This window comes from Zophobas morio, unplaced genomic scaffold (assembly GCF_036711695.1).
Source record: "Zophobas morio isolate AGI-343-1 ecotype UQ-CSIRO unplaced genomic scaffold, CSIRO_AGI_Zmor_V1 ptg000014l, whole genome shotgun sequence".
Lineage (NCBI taxonomy): Eukaryota > Metazoa > Arthropoda > Insecta > Coleoptera > Tenebrionidae > Zophobas > Zophobas morio.
This window is the reverse complement of record NW_026972119.1, coordinates 2,539,761-2,548,142: the sequence shown is the minus strand read 5'-3', so window position 1 is coordinate 2,548,142 and position 8,382 is coordinate 2,539,761.

Genomic DNA, 8,382 nt, shown 5'->3' with positions numbered 1-8,382 from the left:
TTATTTCGTGATCGGTGTATTTTACTGCGTTCAGAAGCAAAATTCGCCGTTAAATTTGAACTCTCCTCGAATTTTGTTATAAAAAGACACATTCCTTTGAAACAGTATTGTGACGAAAGTAATTCAAAAGTTTTGTCGAACATGCAACGACCGACATCGTCATGAGTTTATTGTTTTGACTGTCCTCGAAAAATGTCTTTATCTTGTTACTACACAACCAACAACCCATATATCTTCCGACACTATGATCAAAAATACCCTTTTACTAGCACCATGAGGATTCCGGTATCCATGTGACGCATTGTCCCTATCCATGAACAATTTCGTACTGAAATTCACCAAGACGCAGTGACCAATACGAGAATTAATTTCGCTTTTCACAAAGGTGTGTTTGATGGCAGCACCGCCTGTAATTATTGTAATAGGACGCCCTAATAATTATTGACGAAATCGCTGAATACAGGAAACAATCGCAAGTGTTTTCAGTTCAACGAGTGAAATTTCTGCCCGTTAGTACTTCTGTGGCGACTAAAATATGGTACAACTCGTTCCACATTGCCATCAATTTGGCCCAATGAAGCAGCTAAACCCCATCGATTAATACCGGCGTGTAAAATAATTGCCTTTACTGGGTGAAATAAAATTAATACTGACCTTTTAATTAAACACCGTCGCAATGTCTGGAAAGGGGTTTGGTGCCCGTCAGTCCACTCCCAAGGAGCGTTCTTTAATAGCAACTTACTTCAGGCCCTTGATTTGGAAGCATTATCTCCAATAAATTTGCAAAAATATTGTTTAGGTCCCAAAAATTGACGCACTTGATGACTGGACAGTGGACACGGAAACTGTGCCGCAATTTTTTATTGGGACGCTTAGAAATTAGAATTTCTAATTTCAGTAATTTCATACCCCAAAATATTGTATTTTAGTTGCTAAAAATGTGCATTTTTTAGGCTTGATGTTAATTTTTTTTTCTGAAATATTTCTAATAAGACTTCTAAAATGGCTAAAGATTGTTGAATTGTCGCAGCTGAAATCAGAATATTGTCTAAATAGAGTAATATTTTGGTGAATCTTAATTGTCCTAAAACCAAGTTTATAGTATGCTGGAAGGCAGCTGACGCATTCATAAACCCAAAAGGAACGTGTACAAATTCGTAATGGCCGTTTTGGGCTTGGGTGACAAATGCAGTCAATGGAAGTGACTCAGGTGACATCGGAATTTGATAATAATCCGAGAATAAGTCCAAACTTCTAAAAGGTGTTGTTCTTGGTACACGTTTCAATAGCTCTTCCATTAAAGGCAAAGGGTACTTAGGTATCGGGTGCCGTTATTTTAATAAGTGGACGTTAGTCGACACATAATATTTTGTCACCACCCTTTTTATCCACTAAAAGCATAGAACTAGAGACTCTCGGATAATTCCATTTTCCAGTAATTCGTAGATCATTGCTTGAATTTTTACCCGTTTATGATCAGAAAACATACGAGGCCGTCTGGAAAGAGACTGTGGTTAATGTAATTTTTATGCCTGGAGTATTCACATGATCTATTTCGGAGAAATTTTTGGAGGTGCAATCTGCGTATTTATTTAGGGGCATTAAAAGGACGCCGATTGTTTGTTGATCTTTTTGATTGATTGTGTCACAACCTTTGTTTTGCGCGAAATAAAAATCACCTTTTAGTTACACGATCTCTTTAATTGCACAAAAATTATAAAAAATTGCCGGTCTCTCGGGTCGGCACGTCTTTACCCTTTCGATACTTCTCGACGACTCCCCGAGAGAGTGAAATAATAAAAATTAGGTAAACTACCCTAAAACGGGTGGGAGTAGGGTGGACAAATTGGCTACGCCCAAACCCCTGTTCAGGTAAACTGAACAACCTTGAAGTGGAGAATCGTAAAATTGTAACCGATTTCCCATTTTAGTGAAAAGACGAGACATTATAATTTGGATCAATCAGTAACCCATCACACATTGGACGACTATGTAAGCCTCTATTAATCTTTGCATGTCAATATTTATAAATTCGCGCACAAAGCCACAAAAAACAATCGGAGATCCATCTGTCTGTCTGACAGTCCCATTCAGTTTCAATGTTTCAGCCCAATCGCTCAACAACGTTTTTCTGGACGTACCATTGAACACTCACTACCAAAATTGATAAACCATTTAATATTATATTTCTGAAAAAATTTCATTTGTGTTGAGTCCAAGAAAATTAATATTTTTCATTTTGTGCTGTTTATTGGGACGCTGTCGTTTTTTGTGCCTCTCTTGACCGCAATCATACCAATAGTTATTTGTATATAAAGGCCATAAAGAAGAACTTTTTCGGGCGATCTGACGTTTGAGGCCGAGGCCTAAAAATCAAATGAGGCCGATAGAGTTCTCTTTGGCCGAGGTAAACACAACGTTTTTTAGACGACCATTCAGAAAAATAATTAACAGATTCTGGGTTCCGTCCTCGTTCTTTCTACATGATCCTATTTCGATGTTCAGAACAACCACGAACCATCACTAATAACCACTGGGCGGAAAAATATCTTACGGATGCAATTCCCCAGTTGAAGCAAGGTGTGTTTTACGGCGAGTAGCGGGGACGCTTTGATCTGGTCCACAAGGTCGTAGCCAGTGCGTCGCTTGGAGTGTTTACAGCTTGTTAAAAAACTACTTCTATATTACTATATTACTTCAAATAAAAATACTCGATGCCCTTTTTAATTTTTCAAACACATGACCACAGATTTGTGATCTTGAAATGTTATATTATGTTGATATAGTCCAAAAGAAAAATATATTTGTAATCAAACTATCGCCGCGACAGCACTGGATCGAGCGTATGAAACACAATTCCGCGCGTTGCTAATAACTCACTTATAGTCTTTTATCAACTCTTTATCCTAGTACTATTGAAATCCTACGATGCATATGCTCAGCACAGGATTAGACTGGAGTTTCGAGATTCCTCATGATGGACACTAATACATTTATGGATTATACTGAAAATGCCTTCCTCTATTCCCGTACTGACTGTCTTGACAGATACAAAAATATGGTCGTTAACTCCATTATTTCATTCGAAAAAAGAATCAACTCGTAAAAATGGTAATTAAAATTTTTATGTTTTTTAAAAAAGTTACAACGAGCTTAATCGTAAACTGATGTTAAATGGTACCTATGGATGAAACATATTTCATTTGCTGTACAGCAAATAATACAAAAAGGAAACAAATTTGTTTTTGTATTTTCAATGCACAGATGAATAACACCATTAACACCTGTTGTTCTGGCAGTTGTTCTTTGGTTCACCTCATATGCGGATTATTATTATTCATTGACACCAAAACCGATTTTTCATTTACCACCTCTGTACTTGATCTTTCTCGAGGTTTTTTAAGAGATGACCAATTTTCTTTCACACAAGTTGCCAGTCTTTTGAAAATTTTATCCGGTGGTGCTCTTCTATCCGGAAAATGTTCTTTCTCTGGATTCGCCTTAAGCTAAAATTATATCGGTTTTTTTCATCATTTGAATACATTTTAATCTCTGACAATCTACGACAATGTATAAATAAATTCTAATGTATAATAATTCACATTTTCAGTTAAAGTAAGAAGAAATTATGCAAAATTCAAATGATAATGTATAGTAAATTTATACTTATATTTTTTATTTATATTAATTTATACCCATTCTTGTTTAGAGAATTAAGGGTTTAATTTTTTCCGCATTTAAGAGCTAAATAAATGAAAACAGCTACGAGTGATTATGAAACCATTGTTTTTATTTTATTACATTTTTTTATAAATTTGTTGTTAAAAAAGATCTCACAAAACTATATTTTCCATTGTTTCTGTGGCATTTTTTTTTAATTATTCAGACTGGTTGCAAAGCTAAATGTAAGGTTTAATACCGGGTGTCTGGAAAATGGCGGATTAACCCTTCAGTACGTTATATACGAGGGTTTCGGGAGTCCCAAAAAAAATAATAAAAAAATCCTTTATAATGTAAATTACGAAAAAAAACGTAATTTTATAAAAATAAAATTGGCAACACTGCACACACGGTCACACACCTAATGCGTGAATACCTCCGGCTTACTTTCTGATTTCTTAGTAACGATGGTGACTGAAATCCACCTTCGCTTTATATCAGGCAAACATAGCAGTCAAATGGAATTTTATCAAATTATTACAAAAACAATACAACCATATCTTTGTGCATTCTAAATGAAATAGTAATTAAACATGGTCATGGGCGAGTAAAATATTAACTAAAAGTTTTATTACTAGTTATTGTGGTAATGAACGAGTTGTTTAGTTGTTAAACGTAGCAAAAGAACCAATTTTAAAATCATTATAACTCCACCAAAATGTGAGAAGGATTTTTTTACTATTTTTCCCAGACTCACCAGTTGATTGTTAAGAGCGTAGCAGACAGTTAATCCGCCATTTTCTATACCATCGGTATAATAAAACTTAACAAGAAAAATTTTGCCATTTATTTAGTACTACAGTAAACTAAACCTCAAGATATTTGAACCATTTCCGCTTAAAGTTAATAGCTTGAACCCGCATGCCGCAGTTTTAGACCAGACCAGACAAATACTGAAATATTTTAAAATTAAAATTATCCGATAGAAAAATGATCTGCCACAAGGATTAAGGTAGGAACTTTTCTACTTTTGAAAATGTGAAAATTGTTTTAGATGATTTTTGATCATTTAATGATATTCTAAATTTTATCGTGAAATAAATTAGTATTACGGTGCTTGGAGAATACAATGACCCTTGAGCAGATAAGTACGTAAATTTCACCGATTTTATTAATAATGTAACATTTCTCAGCAGTATATCTACAATTAAATTCTCAAACAAAATTTGAGATTTCCAAATTAAAAACATGGGCACGGGTATGAAACAAACTATCTACACATATAGGTGACGTACTACTAATAAGTGCGCAGTTCTCGACATTTCATTAATTATTAGAAATAGTAAAATAAAGTAGCATACACTAAAATTATTTTTAACTATATGAAGTGTTCTATTTCATAGATGTAGTATGTAAAATTCAGAGTAACCATTCGTAGGTTTTTATAACCATAGTTTATACTAAACTCACTTGACATATACCTACTAGTAAAACTTTTATGACTTAAGAGGCTTAAGCCAAACCACCCGTATCAGTAAAACTGGCTATTGTATAACTTAACTCACTTGACATATACCTAGTAAAACTTTACAGCTCCATTGTGGCAATAATGGACAGTAATAATCCTTACGGTTCGGTTCCATAAAGCTTGCAATACACAGTTTGATTTGTAAGGATGGTTTGGCTTAAGCCGTTTAAATCAAAAGTTTTACTAGGTGTATGTCAAGTGAGTTTAGTATATTTTTGAACCACCTATGCGATGTTGTCAGGTTATTCCAATTTCCTTGAAATTGCAACAGAGCTATTTTTAACATCGTATATTATCATTTTCAAATATCGATATTTCAGCTTGTTCAAATAGAAAAAGACCTATATTTTATTACTGCATCTCACTCCGTTTTTTATTCTACTATTTTTTTCAACATGTTAGTAAATATGTTCCTTAATAAAGTGATAAATCCTAGAAACTATTATTTTTAGATTTAAACAACATTTAACAAAAAAGCACAGTAGGATGAAATAGTAAAAATACATAGAGGCTGTTCTATTAACAAAAAAAAAACATGAAAAACTCAATTTTATTCATACCACAACAAAACGCTTACTTTTGTTTAATAAAATATTCTAACACAGATGTTACGTTGAATCGGCGTGGGTAAAACTAAACAATTTATTTCTTAATAACTCGAATTTACACGACTGATTACACAGCGATTATGTACAAAATAATTCCGCCTCGACTGGAATGGATTTAACTAGACTCTGCTCCCGTTGTCTGGACTTCACTAACTGCTTCCGACGGTGGTTTCCCATTTAAACAGCACGCGGTCCTTCTCGAAACGCCTCCATCACTGCTTCTAGACTTGTCTGGAGCACCCATTCGCCACTTCCGCTTCCCGGCTCTTCTCAGGCCGCAGTCACCGACAATGAGTCATCATCGCCGGACATACTAGAACTCATAGGCGTCGTACCGGGGCGGCGTATGGGTTTATTTAATCCTATTTAAAATCTACGAAATAATATGCATCTATAGGTGTGATGTACTAATCTAGCCATATTTAAGATAAGCTTACAAATTAAAAAAAAAAATTAAACCACCCTTACGTACGGTAGGTCGCGTTTCCAAGAGCGAGGAAAATCATTTCTACCAGACTACTTAAAAAAATATATATGCATAGGCTGATGTGAATTATCTTTGATTTAATTCAAACACATTTTTCAAGATTCTTTAATGTTTTGTTAGATAGTTAAATTGAAATTAGCGCATATCATCAGCTGGGACGTCTTTTAGAAGAGGTAAGAGTTATCCTTTAGAACTAATCGAAATGTTTCTTCTCTGATACCATCGTGGTTTGAAAAACACCCAATCAAAGAAATGAGCTGCCGAAAGTTGTGACCACGTCACAGCCGCACGAGAAAATCGTCACCTTCGTCAAATAACTATTAGACGCTTTTTGGAAACATGAATTGCAATTATATGTATATTTATATTAATATTAAAATATAGGGTATAAAATAATATAATTCTTTTGGTGTTTCGGTTCTTTGGTAAGTTAGTATTTTCCTTCTTGAATCAGCGACATATCCAATATACTTTCCACATGTTCACTTATTTTTCTTCGAGTTTCTAACTATTTGTTCTATTGTTGTTTAACTGAAGTATTATTTACTATGAACTATCACTGCATTAATATTTTTTTGACTTGCGTATACAGAATGATTCAAAAAATTAATGTGAGTCACTTTATTTTATTGAATAAATCAGGAACTGCAAAAGCGAATACTTAGAAATCTTGCAAACGTTTGAAACTTATTGTAATCATGGTAAATCGATAATCAAAATGTATTAATTTATCCCCTTCCAAAAAATGTTATCGAATAAATCCTCTCTGAATTATGAAAAATATTATCACTCTATACTTATGATTTATCATTGCATTCATATTTTTTAGGTTTGCTTACGCAGGTGGCTCAAAAAATTTAATGAACGCATCAATTTATTTTATTGCACAAATCAAGAGCGGCTCACTCCTTTTTCCCGAAAATTTGGGAATGTAATACTGTTATTATTAGTATTACACTACACCAATCCAAATTCATATACGCCTCCTTGCAAAAATGTTGATGACGTCATTACGATATGGCTATGTAGCACGTTTCTTTACATTTACTTTAACATTACATGTATAAATTTTTATTTCAACTTATACAGGTTCTCATGAATAAAATAAAATTTGCAAAATCAACTTTTATAATTTTTCGAAAATGCTGAATATGTTTCATTGTACTTCAGAGGCGAGGGAAGTTCTGTCGAAAGAACTTTCGACCAATTTTGTATTTAAAACTACAATTTTTCAGCTTCTAGGCCACATGACATAAAATGTTAATAAAGTAATGAATAAAAGCAAAAAAATTCTTATATACCTACAAGAGAGGAGAAAATGTGAGACACAGAGTCTTAAGGAAGTAATAACAGCTTCATTTTCCATCAATTAGTTTGTCGCAACAATGAAAACATAAAATTATGTGCCACTGAAAAAGAAACATGACGAAAAAATATACAAAATCCTGGAGAATGTGTGCGATAAAACGTTAGAAAGAGAATGTTTTTCTGAAATAGTTACTAATATAAAAGTTCGAAAAGTTTTTGAATTTAATGATGTTAACTAAAGTAGTCATAAGTTTAAGAGTGACAGCCTACCTGAAGTGAAAAATATTTTGTTATTAGTTTAAGAACGCTATGTATTTTTTTTATTTTAATAAGTGAAATCAGTTTGTTTCTTTTGGAAGCACTTAATTGGGAATATTTAATGACGAAGGTAATACCTGTAATAATTTGCTTATAATGTTACGTAACTGTAATTTTTTATGTATTACAGGTGAATTTGTAGCTGATGTAAAGCGTACCACCGACAAGAACTTTTAGATATGAAAATTAACAGTACAGAAGACAAGGGAATAATACTTAAATCAAGATTTGCAGAACTTTTATAATTACCGGTTGTAAAGGTATATAAGCCAGAAATGTTTGGCTTTGAGACTACCAAATGTAGGTCATCACGGGTTTTTCCTGAACTGGTACATTGGAAAATGAATTGAGCAACCTTTGGGTATCCACACCATAGTGAAAATTCCTGATGAAGTAGCAATCTCTTTAGTGTATTACCTGTGTGTATTACAACAACTACTACTATACTGGCGACATGTTGCGGAAAAATTCAG